This window comes from Oryx dammah, unplaced genomic scaffold (genome assembly GCF_014754425.2).
Source record: "Oryx dammah isolate SB20612 unplaced genomic scaffold, SCBI_Odam_1.1 HiC_scaffold_11050, whole genome shotgun sequence".
In the NCBI taxonomy this organism is placed as follows: domain Eukaryota; kingdom Metazoa; phylum Chordata; class Mammalia; order Artiodactyla; family Bovidae; genus Oryx; species Oryx dammah.
The window spans coordinates 10915770-10938173 of NW_024080444.1; the positions used below are offsets into that span (position 1 = coordinate 10915770).

Here is a 22404-nt window from a genome sequence, read left to right on the forward strand (position 1 = left end):
CTCTGCTTTTGATTATACTATCTAGGTTGGTCATAACTTTTCTTCCAAGGAGTAAGCGTCTTTTAATTTCATGGCTGCAGTCACCATCTGCAGTGATTTTGGAGCCCCCAAAAATAAAGTCTGACACTGTTTCCACTGTTTCCCCATCTATTTCCCATGAAGTGATGGGACCAGATGCCATGATTTTAGTTTTCTGAATGTTGAGCTTTAAGCCAACTTTTTCACTCTCCTCTTTCACTTTCATCAAGAGGCTTTTTAGCTCCTCTTCACTTTCTGCCATAAGGGTGGTGTCATCTGCATATCTCAGGTTATTGATATTTCTCCCGGCAATCTTGATTCCAGCTTGTGTTTCTTCCAGCCCAGCGTTTCTCATGATGTACTCTGCATAGAAGTTAAATAAGCAGGGTGACAATATACAGCCTTGACATACTCCTTTTCCTATTTGGAACCAGTCTGCTGTTCCATGTCCAGTTCTAACTGTTGCTTCCTGACCTGCATACAGATTTCTCAAGAGGCACATTAGGTGGTCTGGTATTCCCATCTCTTTCAGAATTTTTCACAGTTGATTGTGATCCACACAGTCAAAGGCTTTGGCATAGTCAATAAAGCAGAAATAGATGTTTTTCTGGAACTCTCTTGCTTTTTCCATGATCCAGCAGATGTTGGCAATTTGATCTCTGGTTCCTCTGCCTTTTCTAAAACCAGCTTGAACGTGAGGGAGGTCACGGTTCACGTATTGCTGAAGCCTGGCTTGGAGAATTTTCAGCATTACTTTACTAGCATGTGAGATGAGTGCAATTGTGCAGTAGTTTGAGCATTCTTTGGCATTGCCTTTCTTTGGAATTGGAATGAAAACTGACCTTTTCCAGTCCTGTGGCCACTGCTGAGTTTTCCAAATTTGCTGGCATATTGAGTGCAGCACTTTCACAGCATCATCTTTCAGGATTTGAAAGAGCTCCACTGGAATTCCATCACCTCCACTAGCTTTGTTCGTAGTGATGCTTTCTAAGGCCCACTTGACTTCACATTCCAGGATGTCTGGCTCTAGATTAGTGATCACATCATCATGATTATCTGGTTGTGATGATCTTTTTTGTACATTTCTTCTGTGTATTCTTGCCACCTCTTCTTAATATCTTCTGCTTCTGTTAGGTCCATACCATTTCTGTCCTTTATCGAGCCCATCTTTGTATGAAATGTTCCCTTGGTATCTCTAATTTTCTTGAAGAGATCTCTAGTCTTTCCCATTCTGTTGTTTTCTTCTATTTCTTTGCATTGATCACTGAAGAAGGCTTTCTTGTCTCTTCTTGCTATTCTTTGGAACTCTGCATTCAGATGCTTATATCTTTCCTTGTCTCCTTTGCTTTTAGCCTCTCTTCTTTTCACATCTATTTGTAAGGCCTCCCCAGACAGCCATTTTGCTTTTTTGCATTTCTTTCCCATGGGGATGGTCTTGATCCATGTCTCCTGTACAATGTCACGAACCTCATTCCATAGTTCATCAGGCACTCTATCTATCAGATCTAGTCCCTTAAATCTATTTCTCACTTCCACTGTATAATCATAAGGGATTTGATTTAGGTCATACCTGAATGGTCTAGCGGTTTTCCCTACTTTCTTCAATTTCAGTCTGAATTTGGCAATAAGGAGTTCATGATCTGAGCCACAGTCAGCTCCCAGTCTTGTTTTTGCTGACTGTATAGAGCTTCTCCATCTTTGACTGCAAAGAATATAATCAATCTGATTTCAGTGTTGACATCTGGTGATGTCCATGTGTAGAGTCTTCTCTTGTGTTGTTGGAAGAGGGTGTTTGCTATGACCAGTGCATTTTCTTGGCAAAACTCTGTTAGTCTTTGCCCTGCTTCATTCTGCATTCCAAGGCCAAATTTGCCTGTTACTCCAGGTGTTTCTTGACTTCCTACTTTTGCATTCCACTCCCCTATAATGAAAAGGACATCTTTTTTGGGTGTTAGTTCTAGAAGGTCTTGTAGGTCTTCATAAATCACTTCAACTTCAGGTTCTTCAGTATTACTGGTTGGGGCATAGACTTGGATAACTGTGATATTGAATGGTTTGCCTTGGAGACGAACGGAGATCATTCTGTCATTTTTGGGATTGCATCCAAGTACTGCATTTCGGACTCTTTTATTGACCATGATGGCTACTCCATTTCTTCTGAGGGATTCCTGCCCACAGTAGTAGATATAATGGTCATTTGAGTTAAATTCACCCATTCCAATCCATTTTAGTTCACTGATTCCTAGAATGTCGATGTTCACCCTTGCCATCTCTTGTTTGACCACTTCCAATTTGCCTTGATTCATGGACCTGACATTCCAGGTTCCTATGCAATATTGCTCTTTACAGCATCGGATCTTGCTTCTATCACCAGTCACATCCACAGCTGGGTATTGTTTTTGCTTTGGCTCCATCCCTTCATTCATTTCTGGCTGCAAGCCGGCTCACTAAGCGCAGGCGGCTCACTAAGCACGGCCAAGAGGAGCTACCCCACGTCCGAGGTCAGGGGCAACGGCCTACAGTGCCAGGCTGCGACGGCGCAAGAACAGCCAAGAGGAGCTACCCTGCATCCAAGGTCAGGGGTGGCGGCCGAGAGGAGACACCCCTCACCCGAGATCAGGGGCGGCCAGGAGAAGCCACCTCGCGCCCGAGGCCAGGGGCGGTAGCTGGAAGGAGCCACCCACGCCCGAGGCCAGGCCCGGCGGCAGGGAGGAGCAGGCACAGAAGGGCCTAGAGGAGCTATCCCACGTTGAAGGTCAGGAACGGTGGCGGTAAGGAGATACCCCTCGTCCAAGGTAAGCAGCAGTGGCTGCGCTTTGCTGGAGCAGCTGTGAGGAGATACCCTGTGCCCAAGGGAAGAGAAACCCAAGTAAGATGGTAAGTGTTGCAAGAGGGCATCAGAGGGCAGACACACTGAAACCATACTCACAGAAAACTAGTCAATCTAATCACACTAGGACCACAGCCTTGTCTAACTCAATGAAACCAAGCCATGCCTGCAGGGCAACCCAAGACAGGCGAGGCCTGACAGAATGTGGTCCACTGGAGAAGGGAATGGCAAGCCACTTCAGTATTCTTGCCTTGAGAACCCCATGAACAGTAGGAAAAGGACTCATTAGTCACCAGAAAATTTGAGTTGCTTTTTCCCTTGCTGAATCTGATTATGTCATACGAGAGCTATGTGAGGAGTATGCCCTTCTCAAACTATACGTGGACAAGTGAAATAGACACCCCTTTCTTTCTTTTTTTTTTTTAATTGGAGGATAATTGCTTTACAGCATTCTGTTGGCCTTCTGCCATATATCAACATGAATCAGCCACCGGTGTACATATGCACCCTCCCTCCTGAAACCCCCTCCCATCTCCCACCCTATCCTACCCCCTCTAGGTTGTTACAGAGCACCAGGTTGAGCTCCCTGAGACATCCCTTTCTTGTATGAATTCCTCAGTATTATAAATCTTATTGGTTGCTTGAGGAGATGGGTTCTGTGCTAGTGGTTAAGAGTTGGAAGGATGATGCCTCAAAAGAAAGAACTGCATGGACCATTAACATTCACAGGCTGGGAAACACAGAAGGTATTTAATAAATGCTTATTAGAGAAATGCATGCAGACATTCAGGATTGAGTCCTGTTCTGGGCCCCAAAGCCAGAGAGGGAATGATCACCTTTAAGTAGCTTGTCAAGGTCACTGCCTGCTAGATAACCTTCCCTGGGGCCCATGGTGTGGCCATTTTGTGCTCTTTAGAGGGCATTGATCGAAATGTGAAAAGTTAACATGAGAATCTACCCATACCAAGAAATTCTACTTGGGCCTTTCCCATGAGGGATGAATGAATTGTCATTCAGTCGCTAAGTCATGTCTGATTCTATGACCCCGTGGACTGCAGCACGCCAGGCTTCCCTGTCCTTTAGAACTCCCAGAGTTTGTTCAAACTCCATCCATTGAGTCAATTATGCCATCCAACATCTCATCCCCTGTCGCCCCCCTTCTCCTCCTGCATTCAATTTTTCCCAGCATCAGGGTCTTTTCCAATGAGTTGGCTCTTCACATCAGGTGGCCAAAGTATTGGAGCTTCAGCTTCAGCATCATTTCTTCCAATGAATATTCAGGGTTGATTTCCTTTAAGATTGGCAGGTTCGATCTTCTTACTGTCCAAGGGACTCTCAAGAGTCTTCTCCAGCACCACAGTTTGAAAGCATCAATTCTTCAGCGCTCAGCCTTTTTAAATGGTCCAACTCTCACATCCAACATGACTACTGGAAAAACTATAGCTTTGACTAGATAGACTTTTGTCAGCAAAACGATGTCTCTGCTTTTCAATATGCTGTCTAGATTTGTCATAGCCCTTCTTTCAAGGAGCAAGCGTCTTTTAATTGCTGCAGTCACTTTAATCATAGCTGCAGTCACTGTTCTGCAGTAATTTTGGAGCCCAAGAAAATCAAATCTGTCACTGCTTCCATTTTTTCCCATTCTATTTGCCATGAAGTGACGGGACTGAATGCTATGATCTTAGTTTTTTGAAGGTTGGGTTTTAAGCCAGCTTCCTCACTCTCCTCCTCAACCTTCATCAGGAATTCCTCTTTCCTTTCTGCCATTAGGGTGGTATCATCTGCATATCTGAGGTTGTTGATACTTCTGGCAATCTTGATTCCAGCTTGTGATTCATCCAGCCTGGTATTTCACATGATGTACTCTTTATATAAGTTAAATAAGTAGGGTGACAATATACAGCCTTGATGTACTCCTTTCCCAATTTTGAACCAGTGTGTTGTTCCATGTCTGGTTCTAACTTTTGCTTCTTAACCTGCATACAGATTTCTCAGGATATATGGTTCAAGTTCCATGTCTGCTGTTTATTAGCCATGTGACCTTGGATTAGTTATCTGACCTTTCTTAGTCTCAATTTGCTCAACCATAAAGTGGGAACAGTATTTTTTTTTTTAAGATTATTCTTATTTAAGTTCTTCCAGATTGCAAAGAGAAACCCATAGGGAACTTCAGATGAGGTAGAGAAGTGTGTTGTTAGGAAGGACAAGGTGTCTCCAAGGCTGAGCCGGCAGCTACTTCATGGAGGCTAGGGAAGGCCCCATTTTCATTAAGGAGGTGGCTGTAGCTTCAGTGACTTGTCAGCCAAAGGCCCCCACTGCTCCTTCTGGTACTTCTTGTTACCTCCCAATCATGCTTGCAGTCCTTACCTGAAGGATCTGACAGAGCCAGTTTGTCATTGTCCAGAATGGAGCATTCCCATAGGGCAGTGTTTTTGCACCAGGCCACCTCATGTCCAGAGCTCTCTTTGGCTCAGGAAGGGTTTCCTGGTCTTGCCAGCTGGCGTTGTCATCCCTGAGGAACAGCAGAGTCATCTGGAGAGAACAGCTGAAGGCCAGTTTGGCTTCCAGTGTGTATTAGTTTCCTAGTGCTACTCTCGGAGAAGGCGATGGCACCCCACTCCAGTACTCTTGCCTGGAAAATCCCATGGGCAGAGGAGCCTGGTAGGCTGCACTCCATGGGGTCTCGAAGAGTCAGACATGACTGAGCGACTTCACTTTTACTTTTCACTTTCATGCATTGGAGAAGGAAATGGCAACCCACTCCAGTGTTCTTGCCTGGAGAATCCCAGGGACAGGGGAGCCTGGTGGGCTGCCGTCTATGGGGTCGCACAGAGTCAGACACGACTGAAGCGACTTAGCAGCAGCAGCAACAGTGCTACTCTAAGAAAGTAGCATAAGCTGGGAGCCCTAAACAACAGGAATGTACTGTCTCACAGTTCTGGAGGCTACAAGTCTGAAGTCACAGTATCAGAGGGCCATCCTCCCTCTGAACCCTGGAGGGGAGAATCCTTCCTTGCTTCTTCCAGCCTCTGGTGTTTGCTGGCAATCTTCTGCACTCTTCAACTTGTAGAAGCATCTACGCAGTCTCTGCCTGCACTGTCTCCTGTCTCCTCTGTGTCTCCATCTTCACGTGGCCTTGGGCCCTCTCTGTGTATCCAGTCATGTCAGATTAAAGGCTCACCCTGCTCTGATAGGGCCCCGTCTTAACTAATACATCTACAACAGCTTCATTTTCAAGTGAGGTCACATTCTGAGATACTAGGAGTCAGGACTTCACTGTATCTTTTCAGGGGACACATTCACTCATAACAGAATTTCACAGACTGCCCAGAATATACCCAGCAAGTTCATGGTGAATGTTACATGAGATGATAACATATAGCTTCTACCATGATGTCACATAAAATAAAAGTGTTTCCCCAAGTTCAGTGATTCTCAAATTCTATGTCAGCAACACCCCCTGGGGACAGGTTAGAAAAGTATATTCTCAGTGCCCCCTCCAGGCATGCCAAATCAGAAACTTGGGTGGGACCCAGAAATGTGTGTTCTAACAGGTCCTGCAGGTGATTCTAACATAAGCCAAAGTTTGAGAAAAAGTTGTTTTTTTTTTAACATTCAGTTCTCTGGCATGGGCAGAAGTATAGGCTGATAGAGAGAAGGTTGAGCCCACTCACAGCTTCCCAGGAAAGTTTTCTGAACAGCCCCAGGCCCAGTCCTGCCAGTCCTTAGAGGCCTGTTGCTATCCCTCCCTGGCCATGGGCCAGCTCATCCCACCATGGTCTCACATGTTAACACCCTCACATGTTGGGCCACATCTGATCTGTTACGATTATGCCTTTGTGGGAATGTTCTCCACTTCACAGTCTGGGGGTAGTAGCTCTAAGGATAGGGGCACCCCCACCCTCCCACCTGGCATAAGCATGCTCCTCTCTCTCACTGCCCTCTGCAGAAAGAGTTGGCTGGTCTGAATGATCTGAAGGTAATGAATGGTCTCTTCTGAGACACAGAGAGATGAGATGACCCACCAGGTCACACAAAGGTGTGTGACAGAACCAGACCCAACACTAATACTGCCAGTACCAACTCAAAAGTTTTTTCCACTAATGTGGCAAATTCCACCCCTGCCATTGGGTTTGCTGGTCCTGAGACATCACTCAGGCAAATGCCTAAACCATCACACAGGTTCTGAACTAAGCAATCCCGTTACCTTTGGCAGAAGATGACCAAACAGAAGGAGACTGTGTTTTGGCCCCGGAGTCCCTGGCAGGAAGGACCCAAGCTGTCTTTGTCTCTGCAGACATGTTCTGCTCTGAAGGAAGGCAGGTGAGTCTCTGAAAGGTCAACCCAACAGGCCTTTCCCATTGTTTCCCATTCCCCGTACCTCTGCCACATAGGGCAACCCGTGCCCTCCTGCTCCATTTCGGTTCTCCTGAGCAGAGAACTTTGAGGTTCAAATCTCCAGCCTTGGGATTTCTCTGTTTTGACTGCTACTGCTGCTAAGTCTCTTCAGTCATGTCCGACTCTGTGCGATCCCATAGACGGAAGCCCACCAGGCTCCCCTGTCCCTGGGATTCTCCAGGCAAGAACACTGGAGTGGGTTGCCATTTCCTTCTCCAGTGCATGAAAGTGAAAAGTGAAAAGTGAAAATGAAGTCGCTCAGTCGTGTCTGACCGTCAGCGATCCCATGGAGTACAGCCTTCCAGGCTCCTCTGTCCATGGGATTTTCCAGGCAGGAGTACTGGAGTGGGGTGCCATTGCCTTCTCCACTGTTTTGGCTAATGAGGCACAAAAACAGACGGGACAGCCATGAATCATAAACTTCTCCTCCCTCCCCTTCTCCAGGCTTCATCAAGCTAGGGGTGCAGGCAAGACCAAATGGTGGCAAGCTCAGGCAGAGAGCTGGGTCTGCAGTTGCTGCTGGTCCATTGCTCTGAGGCTGAGTCATCCTTGTGTGTCTGAAACCTTCACCATCCCCAGTTCTCACCGGGTCTCTGGTGGTCCCTGGTTCATAGCCTCAGTAATGTTGCTGCTTCCTGTGGTCAGAGGTCTCCTTTACATGGCTTCTGATGCTTTTTTCTCTCCTCTGGTCTTGAGTGAGACTGCCACCTGGAAAGCCAAATGCCTAGCTTCTGGCTGGACAGGATGTCATCTTGTGGGCAGGTTTGGGCCTTCCTCTTTCCTCTCTCCCCACCCAGGAGAGGGCAGGCTCCCAGCCCAGGCAGAAGCAAAAACTCTCATCCATCCCTGGGCCAAGTCACTGTACACCAGCTTCCCTGCTTCATGGGAGCTCCCTCCTTCCCTTTCCCTCACAGTTCTCAGTCATCCTTCCTTCCAGGCAAGATATTCTGTTAAAAGCACACATTATGTGTGTGTGTGTGTGCAAGAATGTGAAATAATTTTACCTTTAAGTATTCCTTTTCTAACATTCTTCTTTTCCTAGACCTGAATTTGTTTTGTTTTTTTAAAAAAATAAAAAGAATTATTTGTCTACTTTTGGTTGCTGCCTGCAGGCCCTAGGCGTGCAGGCTTCAGTAGTGGCAGCACTCGAGTTCAGTAGTTGCAGTGCATGGACTTAGTTACTCCGAGGTATGTGGAATCTTCCTGGATCAGGGATCAAATCCATGTTCCCTTCATTGGCAGGCGGATTCTTATCTACCACCAGAGAAATCCTAGATGAATTTCTTCCCTGGACGATTCCTTCTCTGTAAAGAACTTTGAACATTTCTTTAAGGCAGCTCTCCTAGCAACAGATTCAATTTTTGTTTGCCTTAGACAAAGTTTTTACTTCTCCTTCACCTTTGAAGAATAATTTCACAGGATACAGAACTCTAAGTTGGTGTTTTTTCCTCTTAACACTTTGAGTATTTCACACCACTCTCTTGCTTGCATGATTTCTGAGGAGAAGCTGGATATAATTCTTCCTGACTGCTCTATAGGTAAGGTGTTTTTTTCTCTGACTTTTTTGGGAGATTTTTTTATTTTATCTTTTCTTTTCTGTAGTTTGGATATGATATGCTTAGGTGTAGTTTTTGTTTTCCTTTATCTTGCTTGGTATCCTCTGTACTTCCTGTATCTGTGGTTTGGTGTCTTGACATTAATTTGAGGAAATTCTCTGTCATTATTTCTTCAAATATTTATTTCCTCCTCCTTCTTCTCCTTCTGGTGATACTTTTAAAAATCAAAGATCTTTTTCCTTTAAACTTTTGCACTGATGAGGTTCCTACATGTCCAACCTGGAAAAGATTGTTGGGCTTATAAGTACTGTTTCAGCCTCATTTGCCAATACACATAGTGTAACCACCGGACCTTCGCCTGTATGAATGCATTTTGAACATCAGATGCAATGTGGTTAAACTGCTCTTCTAATCCAACAGGATCTTACAGGAAACCAGCTCCCTCCCCACATTTCACTGCCCTCCCTGGCGCTGCGTCTTTACACTTCTTCCTCTTATATTTGTGTCTACTCTGCTGGCCTGTTTCTGCCCCATGTCAGTTCAGAAGCAAACTCAAGCTCTCTTTCTGTGGTTTGCACCAAAAAATCCACTGAAACCACTCTAGCTAATGGTGGAGATGGATAGCTGAGATGTTTAGCAGTGTACTGAGGCCTGAAGCATGTTAAAAAATAAGAGGGACTGATGTGGATAGAAGAATGCACAGATGAGTAGATGTGATAAGATGTTAGTTGGAAAATCTAGGTATATGGCTGGTTGCTTTCTTTTTTTTTTAGCTTTTCTATATATTTGAAAATTTCCACAATAAAATTTTGGGGGAAAGATTCATTACACCCAGCATTTTGTGATTTTTTTCGTAACTTGAATGAAGAAGGAAGGGGTTGAAAGAAATGACATATGTGTGTGTGCTAAGTGCTTCGGTGGTATCTGAATCTTTACCCTATGGACCATAGCCCACCAGGCTCCTCAATCCATGGGATTCTCCAGGCAAGAATACTGGAGTGGGTTGCCATTCCCTTTCCCAGGGAATCTTCTGGACCCAAGGATCGAACTCAAGTCTCCTACGTCTCCTGCCTTGCAGGTGGATTCTTTACTGCTGAGCCATCAACAGGCATTCAGCCTTCTGCAACTTGCTCATTCTGTCCCCTCGCTCTCTTCAAAACTAACAGAATTCTGCCCCTCTTCCAAGCAGGAAGGTCCCATCCACCCCTTAAAGCCCTCTGGAACCTCACTCTCAAGCTATGTAGAGTCACTGAAAAAACAATGCTTTGCCTGAAAGACATCTACAAACATCTCTGTCTCCTGTGGAGAATTCTCAAGCCCGCATTAGGCCACCTCAGCTCCAAAGTTAGAGGCCTCAGGGCCTCATGACTTCTCCTAAATCTTAATCTTCTTCTCTCTATCATAGCAGCCTGGAATTTACAGTTTTGTCACTTTCATGGAACTGTCAAGCTCTGGAGGAAGTCTAAGACACCACAGAGCTGTAACTCCAACAATCCCTTTATTTCAGTGGAATCTATAGTACCTTCCTGTGGCTGTTGTAACAAATTACCACAGACTCAGTGGCTTAAAAGAACAGAAACTTATTCTCTCACGGGTCTGGAGGCCTGAAGTTCAGAGTCCATTTCACTGACTCAAAGTCAAGGTGTTGGCCAGGTCCCTCTCCCTCTTGGAAGCCCCAGGGGCGAATGTTTTCCCTGTTGCTTTCGGCCTCCGGTGACGGCTGGCTCCCCGTGACTCGTGGCTTCATCACTCTCGTGCCACCTTCTGTGGTCACACTGCCGTCTGTCTTCCATCTGTGGTCAGATCTCCCTTTGCTCTCCTCTTGTAAGGATATTTGTGATTGTATTGATCCAGGATAATCTGCTCATCTCAAATTCCTTAATCTAATAATATCTACAAATACCCTTTTTTTCCATAGACATTCACAGGTTCCAGGGATTAGAAACAGGATGTCTTTGGCAGAAGTGGGGTGGTCACAAGACTATACTTTTTTTTTTTCCATTCTATTTAATTGGCTGCTCCGGGTCTTAGTTGCAGCATGTGGTGTCTAATTCCCTGACCAGGCCCCCTGCTTCAGAAGGGAGGAGTCTTAGCCACTGGACAACCAGGAAAGTCCCGTGACTATATACATTTAAACCCACTATCTTCTGACCTACAAGGCCAATATTATTATCCCAATTTTAAAGATGAGAAAACTGAGATTCAGGAGGTCATTATCAAAGATCACAGTTAGCAAAGAAGTAGAGCATTGCATTGAACTCAGTTTTGTGACCTTGAATTTAGCAGCCTTACCTGGTACAGGATGAATCTGAGCCAAAAGCCACTAACAAAGAACAATCATTAACAAATACCATAGTCGGAGCTGTCTTTACATTTGTATGTTAACCACTGGTCTGTAGTGAAATCGCCTTCAAGCTTAACTTCTCCTCACTAAGAGGTGGAGTCCTGAAACTGCAAAATACTTGCACACAGGTCTTTCCTGGCTGTATTGTACTTGACTTACTGATCATTCTTTATGTGTATTAAAATATTTGGACATGAGAAAGACAAAACTTAAATTCTTACTTAAATGCATGTTTACCTTTCACTCAAACCCTGGTTTGGGGATGAGGAGGTGGATTCCTAACCACTAGACTGCCAGGAAATTCCCCACACCTTATTTTTGATCAATTATTCTGCATGTAGAACCACAGACAAGCCACTTCTAGCCCCTCCCTCCATCTGTAAGTATGGGTAGATTAGGTGGAGAAGCTTGGAATAGATGGTCTCCGAAGGTCCTTCCAACTCTATCATGCTTTGATCCAATTGTGAAACTACAAACAGGGCCAGGTGTGTCAGATAATATCAATCTCTGTGTATTGGTGTGTGTTCTTCATGTCCTATGACCCGTTGCCAATCACATCATGTTTGTTTAGAGAAGCCCTGGCAGGCAGCACTCACAATGAAGCGTTCATCCATGTTTGTCCAATCTTGAAAAACTGGATCCCAATCCCTGAAAAAAAAAAACAGAAAGGCTACACCAAAACTCTGATACCTGTGATCAAGAAAGAAACTTCAGCCTGAGAAGAAAGCACAGCAAAACAAAAGTTTCCCAAAGAAATATTTATGAATTTTTTTTAATTTAAATTTTATTATTTAGCTTTGGCTGTGTTGGGTCTTCATTACTGCATGGGCTTTGCTCTAGTTGGGGCTGCTCTCTAGCTGGTGGCTTCTCTGGTTGCGGTGCACGGGCTTCATAGTTGTGGCTCCCTGGTACCAGACACCAGGCTCAGTAGTTATGGTGCACAGGCTTAGTTGCTCTTTGGCATGTGGGATCTTCCTGGATCAGGGATCAAACCTACATCGGTTGCACTGGCAGACAGATTCTTTACTACTGAGACACCAGGGAAGCCCTCTGAATTCTATATCATTTGAAAATAGTCCCCAAGCAATTTCTTATCTAAAAAAAAAAGAAAACTATAGCAAAATTATGTAAAAACTTTGCATAGAAGGAACCAGTACAATGTTTTATCCAGTGGCATTATATGATGGTGATTATTATATTTGATTGATTGGGTCTCTGGAAAACTCTATCCTATGCAGAACATTGGGTACTAATTGTAGTTGATTGAGATGGTGCTGTGTCCAGGATTGGCAAGAACCCCCTGTGGTTGGACTCTTGGGCTGCTTCCAGGCAGGGTGTGAACTGGTGTGATTTTCAGGATAGTAATTTGGTAGTATGTCTCCAAAGCCCTAAGAATGTGCTTCCCTTTTTGTTGTTCATAAAGAAATGGACAGATGTTTGGCCAGGACTCCTCGCCCCCACATCCTCAGTCTTCCGCTGCAAGTGCAGGAGGGAGGTGTGCTCTGGGAACACTCCACACAAGCCTTGGCCTTTGTACTGGTTTTTGGTCCCAGACCACTGCACGGACTCTCCAGGCCTACTAAGCTGGGCTGGAGCTTATGGGAGCCACAATGCTCATTTTGTACCTTTGCGCTAACACTTATCCCTATACTGACAACCTTCACCTTTGTCCCCAAGGCCCATCTCCTAATCTTGGTCCTAAAGAATTCAGTACCTAAGAGCAGGAGGAAACAAGGAAAGACAAGCCCAAAAGAAAGAGAATATTCCTTCCTAAATCCTTGAGAAAAACTGACTAAAGATGGCCCACTCCTAGACCTTTCCAGGGCCTGTGACAGTGACAGGTCCCAGTAACAGGCAGTCCCACATCCATTATGTTATCTCAACTTGAAAAAAGACCCCAAAGGCCTCTGCCCTTCACTTTCTTCATGGAGTAGCATCCTTATCTTCTGAGAAGCCCATATGTGGGAGTTTTCCTGCTCTTACAGAGCCTGTCCTCCTGGCTTGGCTGGTTGGTCCAGGAGTAGGTACCTGGTGGGGAAGTGCTGATGTACTTGACTCCCTGGTCCCTGTTTCCTCTGAGGCTCAGCAGTGTCCCTGCCCTTCCCATGGCTGGGTTACATGCCCTTCTTTTGATTACCTGAGATATACTCCAGTGTTCTTCCTTTTGATTCCCTTTTTGCTTAAAGTAATCTGAAATGCATTTCTAATACAACAGCCTGGGGCCTAAAGAACAGAGGCCCCTAAAATAGAGCCTAGACGGAGCAGCCCCACATGGACACCAGAGGGTTACATCTGTCATCACCCAGAGCCTTACCTCTTAGCACCATGTCCTGATAGGAGTTTTCTGGATCTGTGTCAGCCATCCCCCTCCTGCTCTTCCTTTCCAAGGGGCCTTGCAGGGGAAGCTTTGCATTCTCCCTGACAGTAGGAGAGTGTAGAACCTTAGCAAGTCTGTGTTCTAGGATTTTAACCTCAGGATATAATTGGAAATACACACACATATTTAACAATGAAAGCTTAGGGTTACATTGTTCATAACTGTAAAAAAAAAAAAAATGGAAATAGTCTAAATGTCTAATAATGGTTAAAAGAATTATGGTCCATCCTTGTACTAGGATACTTCACAGCTATTAAAAATGTTATCTTGAAGAACATACTTAATGACATGGAAAAGTGCTAATAACATAATATGTGAAAATCAAGATATAAGATTTAATATACTTTATAATCTCAATTATATTAAATACTACTATGGATTCATAGTCAAAGGCCAAAAAGAACCACACAAATGCTATTAACTACTTTTTTCTAGTAATATATAAATTCTTTGCTGTCCTTTCGTGTATAGGCTTAAATATTTTTATTTTCTTCATGATATATCTTAGGTGTATCTATGTTGATAATGCATTTCTTTTTTTAAAAAATTATTTATTTTTGGCTGTGCTGGGTCTTCATTGCCACTCTCAGGCTTTCTCCAGTTGCAGTGCACAGGCTTCTCATTGTAGTGGCTTCTTCTTGTTGTGGGGCATATGGGCTCTAGGCACATGCGCTTCGGTAGCTGTGGCATATGGACCCCATGCTCCACGGCATGTGGGAGCTTCCTGGAGCAGGGATTAAACCCATATCCCCTGTATTGGTGGACAGACTCTTAGCCACTAGACCACCAGGGAAGTCCTGGTAACGCATTTCTGTAGTGTGAATCAGGGTGTTATGTTTAAACTCTTTATAACATTTAGCATAGCTTTGAGTTAATAAAAAAATAACTTTCAGAATGGTTAGGATGATGACAGCTTCAAAACTGTACTGCAAATATAATTTTCTTTAAAAAATATAAAGAACCAGAAAAAGAACCACACAAAAATAACTTTATATTTTCATTATGTTTCCTCTGTTTTCTGAATTGTCTATGGTGAGAATGTTTTACTTTTTAAATATAGTATTAGGTTGGTGAAACAGTAATTGTGATTTCAAGCTGTGAATTTTAGATCATTATAACTTGGCTCAAACACATCTTTAATCAAAATAGGGCCCACTACAATCAACACATTTTTGCCAATGAGAAATAATTTTGTTTATTCCTATAGCATAAAAATCCATGCTTCAGAATTTAGTGAACTTCTGTAAAGAATTTTCTGCCTCCTGCTAATTGTGGAAACATTTTCCTGCAAAAAGTTGTCAAGATGCTGGAAGAACTGGCAGTCAGTTGGTGAGAAGTCAGGAGAATATGGCAGATGAGGCAAAACTTTGTAGCCCAGTTCATTCAACTTTTGAAGTGTTGGTTGTGTAATGAGTGGTCAGGTGTCATGGTGAAGAATTGGGCCTGTTCTATTGACCAATGCCAGCTGCAGGCGTTGCAGTTTTCAGTGTATCTCATCAATTTGCTTAGCATACTTCTCAGATGTAATGGCTTTGCTGGGATTCAGCAAACTGTAGTGGATCAGACGGGCTGCAGACCACCAAACCGTGACCATGACCTTTCTCTGATGCGAGTTTGGCTTTGGGAAGCGCTTTGGAACTTCTTCTTTGTCCAACCACTGAGCCAGTCGTCACTAGTTACCCTATATAATCCACTTTTTGTCACACGTCACAGTCTAATTGAGATATGGTTTGTTGTTGTTGCATTGAATAAGAGAAGATGACACTTCAAAATGACAATTTTTTAAAATTTGAAATCACCTCATGAGGCACCCACTTATTGAGCTTCCTCACCTTTCTGCTGCTGCTGCTAAGTCACTGTATGACTCTGTGCGACCCCATAGACGGCAGCCCATGAGGCTCCCCCGTCCCTGGGATTCTCCAGGCAAGAACACTGGAGTGGGTTGCCATTTCCTTCTCCAATGCAGGAAAGTGAAAAGTGAAAGTGAAGTCGTTCAGTCGTGTCCGACCCTCAGTGACCCCGTGGACTGCGGCCCACGAGGCTCCTCCGTCCATGGGATTTTCCAGGCAAGAGTACTGGAGTGGGTTGCCATTGCCTTCTCCCCTCATCTTTCTAACTTGCTTCAAATGCCAAACAACGGTAGAATGATTGATGTTGGGTTCCTTGGCAACTTCTCGAGTGGTTGTAAGAGGATCAGCTTCAGTGATCCTCTCAGTTGGGTCTTATTACCTTCTGATGGCCAGCCACTGTTCATCTTCAAGGCTCTCGTCTCCTTTGCAAAACTTCTTAAACCACCACTGCACTGTACATTCATTAGCAGTTCCTGGGCCAAATCCGATGTTGATCTTGCACGTTGTCTATGCTGTTTTATGACCCATTTTGAACTCAAATAAGAAAATCGCTCTAATTTGCTTTTTGTCTAACATCATTTCTGTAGTCTGAAATAAATATAATAAAATACACAGCAAGTAATAAGTCAAAGCAAAAGACATAGTGAAAAACACACATTTAAATGATGTATAACATAACCATATTTAAGAATGAACTCCAATATCAAACAGCAAAGTTCAACAATGTGAAACCACAATTACTTTTGCACTAACCTAATATTATACTTTAGTATATTATTTTTCATTAAATTAGAATATCTTTTCCTATAGAAAAATTTTATTTTTCTCTATGGTGTTTGCTCTAAGCCTTTAGCAGACAGCTACGTAGCCACCAGGAACTAACCATAGAATTCTCTCCAAAGCACCTGTTCTCAGGTCACTTGTGTCCCTGAAACGCTGCACCTGGCTGGCTCAGGGGGCTGCAACTCCACCCCCAAAGCAGGATTAGTTCTTTAGTAGCTGGTAGTTTTTAACACCAAACTAGTAACCAGTCTTTCTCATGATCTTTATGCAATCCCAAAACTACCCCAGGTAATTTGGTAATTCAGCAGATCCTGTTAGCTGCCTTTTTCCAGCTTTTGTTCAGTCAAGGTAGGGGGCCTACAGACTCCTGGGTTCCACAGAGGGGGCAGCAATTAAGAAGCCCAAGTCTGAGATTCAAGACAGACTTTTGCTTGTAGCTACAAATGTGCAGTTATAACAAGAAACACAAAGGTCAAGGATCAAAGGTTCCTGGCCTCCCTGTGCTGACTCTGCAGGCTTGGACAAGCCTCTATTTGAAGCTCTTTGCCACCTGTCCACAGGCACAGACGATGATGCAGGGGAAACAATCTCGGACATCTTTCCGACCCAGACTGTCTGTTCTATTCATTCCATACAGTGTGACTAATAAGAGGGAACCCTTGTCGTGTACCAGACACAGTTCTGAATGTTTTATATATGTTAACTCATTTCATCTTTAAGGCAACCCTGCATGGTGGGTTCTGTCATCATCATTACAGCACCATCATCATCTAGTTTTAGTAGATGGGAAAGCTGAGGCACAAGAAGGCCAAATGCATGAACCTGGGGATTATAGGGACAGGGATTCCAGCCCCACTGAACTGGGCATAAAATCTGGGCCATTAACTCTCTTCTCTTTTGCCTCCCTGTGACATGAATTCTATCATCCTATCTTCTGCCTTCTTTCCAAACCTGGCCAGAGGTGGTCAGTCAAACACTGTGACTCACCAGCCAAACAGCAAGGAGAATGAGTCACCCCTTCCCTGCCCTTTAGCCGCCTCAGGGACCCCTGCCCCCCCATTCTCCTCCTTCTTCAATTATGCAAAGAGGGCAGCCTCCAGGACAAGTCAATGGGCCCCCTCTTCTGAAGTGAGAAAGCACTATAATTCTTTACTAGTTTGGGGAAAAAGAAGAAATACAACATCCATCACTTAATGAACACACTCTGCATGTACACACATGTGTAAGTTAACTCATTGGTTTTCAACACTCCCCACCTTTTTTTTTATCGTGCTAAGTGGTTTTATTAGAGAAAGCCGAGATTATAGCAGACTCAAGAATTGGCATTGGGGCCCTTCTTGCCAAAGGTGGGCGCAACACTGGCAAAGCCCTGATTGTACTATGTAATGCCCCTTGGCCCGGCCAGCGTTCTTTTTCTCTTTTGGCTACTTTGGAAGTCTGACCTCTTACTTTACCAGCACAGTTTGGGGAACCATGGACTTTACCTCCAAGCATGTGGCCGGCTACTTCTAGAGTGCTCAGAACTTCACCCCTCATTGGCCTAGGGTAGCCTCATCCTCTAGGGATGTGCCTGTCAGGAGCAGGACTTGATCTTCTGGAGCAACACTCTCCAACAAGGCTAAAGGAGCCTTGATCTGGGCGAGCGACTCTTGGCCAGTCACCTGGAGAGTGTGTAGGTCCTGGGTGTGGACAAAGAGCTGCATGTTGCTGACTAGATCACAGACACTGCTGCCACTGTCTTGAAGATGGAGTCGAGAAAGCATAACCTGTGTTACTAAACTGGGGTAAAATTACTTTACAATCCATATACATATATCCCCTACCTCTTTAGCCACCCTACTCCCCATCATCCCACCCCTCTAGGTCATCACAGACCACCAAGCTGAGCTTCATTCACATGGTGAGTGAAGTGAAGTGAAAGTCACTCAGTCGTATACGACTCTTTGCAACCCCATGGACTATACAGTCCATGGAATTCTCCAGGCCAGAATACTGGAGTGGGTAGCCTTTCCCTTCTCCAGGGGATCTTCCCATCCCAGGGATCAAACCCAGGTCTCCCACATTGCAGGTGGATTGTTTACCAGCTGAGCCACAAGGGAAGCCCAAGAAGACTGGAGTGGGTAGCCTGTCCCTTCTCCAGCATATCTTCCTGACCCAGGAGTAGAACTGGGGTCTCCTGCATTCCGGGTGGATTCTTTACCAATTGAGCTATCAGGGAAGCCCCCCAAATGATGTAGATTTATGTTAATGCACACAAAAGTGCCTATACTATATTGTTAAGTGAAATATGTATGTTATAGAATAATTCCATTTTTGTTAAAAAGCAGCATATATATATATGTATTTATATATCTAGAAAGATATAACATGCTAAATTTTGATGATGAATAAGTATGGCTTCTGTGATAAGAATTTTATATTTTAAATCAGTTTTTGAAGCCTCCAAGAATCTCTGCTTGGCTTCCAAAGGCATGCATGCCCTTGACCTTCCCCTGGTCCTTACAGAACTCATTAACAATGAGATTTATCAGAGTGCAGTTACACCCAGCCAGGGAGGGAAACCATGCCAGCCTTCCCTCTCCCAACTCAGCCCAGCCTCATTTTTATCACCACTGGTAGAGCAGGCTTTGCCCATGGTTCTTAAAACTACATTAGGCTTGGTGCAAGGAGTGGAAATGAGAAATTGGCTTTTCAATGGCTTGGTCCTAAAACAGGTGACGATGATGAAAAGATATTCCTTGGAATTTTCCAGGTCCCAGATTATGGCCCAGTGTACTTTTAAGTCATTGGATGACAGCATTTACAGAAACTCCTGCTATGAAATACTGCTTTTAAACTCTCCCCTCAGCTGCCCAGTCTCAGAAATGGTACATTTCTAACATTGTGTATTTAATGGGGCATTTAAACTGACACTAGTCTAAGAAAACAGCATGGTCTTGGTCCTCTCCCCAGAGACTGGATATTTCACTCCCATAATTATGGGATACTACTGGTATTTCCATTGCCCCAGGAACTGGGTTTTCAAACTCATAGCAGAAACTGTCTCAAAAGAGTTTTTCTCCGAAGGTGTGCCACTAGAAACAGACGTTTCCATCTCCTCTTGTTTCAGTCTTTCCCTCTGATACTTTTCCTCCCTTAATTCTACCACCTTTAAGAGAGACACTCAGATTCTGGTTTTCTGTTACATTTCACTGGATTGCCATACACTGTCTTGGTTGGAGTCCCTTGGACAAATCCCTTCCCAGGGCCCAAGACCCACCCCATGACCCCAACAAGTACGTACCCCTTTATAATGAGAACTTGTTTTGATGGTCAGCTGGTGCTCTGAAAGACTGAAAGCTGTAGCCTTCAGGGTCAAGCTGGGTAATAACCCTTGGTTATAAGATAGGAGTTTTGGTTTAGCCATCACTGAATGCGCTGTGTGTGTGTGTGCGCGTGTGCGTGCGTGCGTGCGTGCGTGTGTGTGTACTTCCCAGGTGGCCCTAGTGGTAAAGAACCCACCTGACAATGAAGGAGACATAAGAGATGAGGGTTCAGTCCCTGGGTCAGGAAGACCCTCTGGAGGAGGGCATGGCAACCCACTCTAGAATTCTTGCCTGGAGAATCCCATGGACAGAGGAGCCTGGTGGGCTACAGTCCATACGGCTGCAAAGAGGTGGACATGACTGAAGTAAATTAGCACAGCATATTTATGTATATATATGGTTTATCATAGGATAGTGAATATACTTCTCCGTGCTATACAGTAGGACCTTGTTTATCCATTCTATATACAAAAGCTTACATCTGCTAACTCCAGCTTCCCACTCTATCCCGCTACCCCCTCCCTCTTGACAACCACCAGTCTCTTCTCTGTGTTTGTGACTGTGTCTGTTTTGTAGATAGGTTCCTTTGCATCATATTTTAGCTTCCACATATAAGTGATACCATATGACATTTATCTTTCTGACTTCACTTAGTATGACAATCTCTAGTTGCATCCATATTGACACATATCTCATTATTTCATTCTTTTTTTTATAGCTGAGTAGTAGTCCATTGTGGGAGAAGGAAATGGCAACCCACTCCAGTGTTCTTGCCTGGATAATCCCAGGGACAGAGGAGCCTGGTGGACTGCCATCTGTGGGGTCGCACAGAATCGGACATGACTGCAGCGACTTAGCAGCAGCAGCAGCCGTCCATTATATATATACCACATCTTCTTATCCGTTCCTTTGTTGATGGACATTTAGGTTGCTTCCATGTCTTGGCTATTGTGAATAGTGCTGCTATTAACATAGGGGGTGACTGTCTCTTTTTGAGTTATAAGTTTTGTCTGGATATATGCCTACGAATAGGATTGTTGGATAATATGATAATTCTATCAACTAATTATTAACTAATTTTGTTAGTTTTCTGAGGAACCTCCATACTGTTTTCAACGGTGGCTGCACCACCTTACAGCCCCACCAACAGTGTAGGAGGGTTCCCTTTTCTCTACATCCTCTCCAGCATTTGTTATTTGTAGTCTTTTTAATGATGGCCATTCTGACTGGTGTGAGGTGATACCTCATTGTAGTTTTGATTTGTGTTTCTCTGATTAGTGATGTGGAGCATCTTTTCGTGTGCCTCTTGGCTATCTGTTTTTTTTTTTTTTTTTTTTTTTAAAGGTTTTTTTTAAAAGATGGTTGACTTGTGTTTAGATAGGCAGTCCCTGAACCTCTGGCCACTTTTAGTAACAGGAAAAACTACACTCAGTTGGCCTCATGAAAAGAGAGGGGCCAGGAGCCATCTCCCCAGGTGCTCTAGGGAAAGGGAATGACCAGTATCCCACCCCAACACTGCTGTTGCACCTACCGAGATCCTTGAACTCTCATCCTTTCTTTAGCGTCAACTCTTGTGAGCTCTTGTCTGCACTGGGGAGAGAATGTCTCCTTGGCTCTCTCCACTTGCTCAGTACCTCCCTCCACCTTTTATTGCCAGATCTCCAGAGGTCCTACCTTGTGGGTCTGAGTTTCCAGTTAACTGTCCACTCCTTACAGGCAAATGCACCTGCTTTTAGAGCCATCTCTGGATTCAGACAAATGGGTCCTTTTTTATTGCCATCTCTGGAACTAGACAAATGGTCCTTAATCAAAAGTGACACACAAGGCTCCTGTGTCCTCCTTCCTAAATGCTTCAAAAAGAAGTAAAACCAAGTTATCAAAACTCAGTCATGTACCCTGAGTATAATGTGCTTCCTTAAATCTTCCCTTTTCACTCAAATCCAACACAGCCTCAGGCCAATAATAAAGTCTTGGGCTAATACATTGAGTGAGTAACTGTCTTGTTTTTTATCCTCATGGAAAAGAAATGCAAAAAAGCAAAATGGCTGTCTGGGGAGGCCTTACAAATAGCTGAGAAAAGAAGAGAGGCGAAAAGCAAAGGAGAAAAGGAAAGATATAAGCATCTGAATGCAGAGTTCCAAAGAATAGCAAGAAGAGATAAGAAAGCATTCTTCAGCGATCAATGCAAAGAAATAGAGGAAAACAACAGAATGGGAAAGACTAGAGATCCCCTTAAAAAAATTAGAGATACCAAGGGAACATTTCATGCAAAGATGGGCTCGATAAAGGACAGAAATGGTATGGACCTAACAGAAGCAGAAGATATTAAGAAGAGGTGGCAAGAATACACAGAAGAACTGTACAAAAAAGATCTTCATGACCCGGATAGTCATGATGGTGTGATCACTAATCTAGAGCCAGACATCTTGGAATGTGAAGTCAAGTGGGCCTTAGAAAGCATCACTATGAACAAAGCTAGTGGAGGTGATGGAATTCCACTTGAGCTCTTTCAAATCCTGAAAGATGATGCTGTGAAAGTGCTGCGCTCAATCTGCCAGCAAATTTGGAAAACTCAGCAGTGACCACAGGACTGGAAAAGGTCAGTTTTCATTCCAATTCCAAAGAAAGGCAATGCCAAAGAATGCTCAAACTACTGCACAATTGCACTCATCTCACATGCTAGTAAAGTAATGCTGAAAATTCTCCAAGCCAGGCTTGAGCAATACGTGAACCATGAACTCCCTGATGTTCAAGCTGGTTTTAGAAAAGGCAGAGGAACCAGAGATCAAATTGCCAACATCCGGTGGATCATGGAAAAAGCAAGAGAGTTCCAGAAAAATATCTATGTCTGCTTTATTGACTATGCCAAAGCCTTTGACTGTGTGGATCACAATAAACTGTGGAAAATTCTGAAAGAGATGGGAATACCAGACCACCTAACGT

The 22404-nt window shown here is 44.1% G+C and overlaps 1 pseudogene; it reads right to left on the reverse strand.

Annotated features, from left to right (window-relative positions):
• Positions 1 to 17468: 17468 nt before the first annotated feature.
• LOC120860220 lies at positions 17469 to 17904 on the reverse strand (annotated as a pseudogene).
• Between the last annotated feature and the right edge of the window lie 4500 nt (positions 17905 to 22404).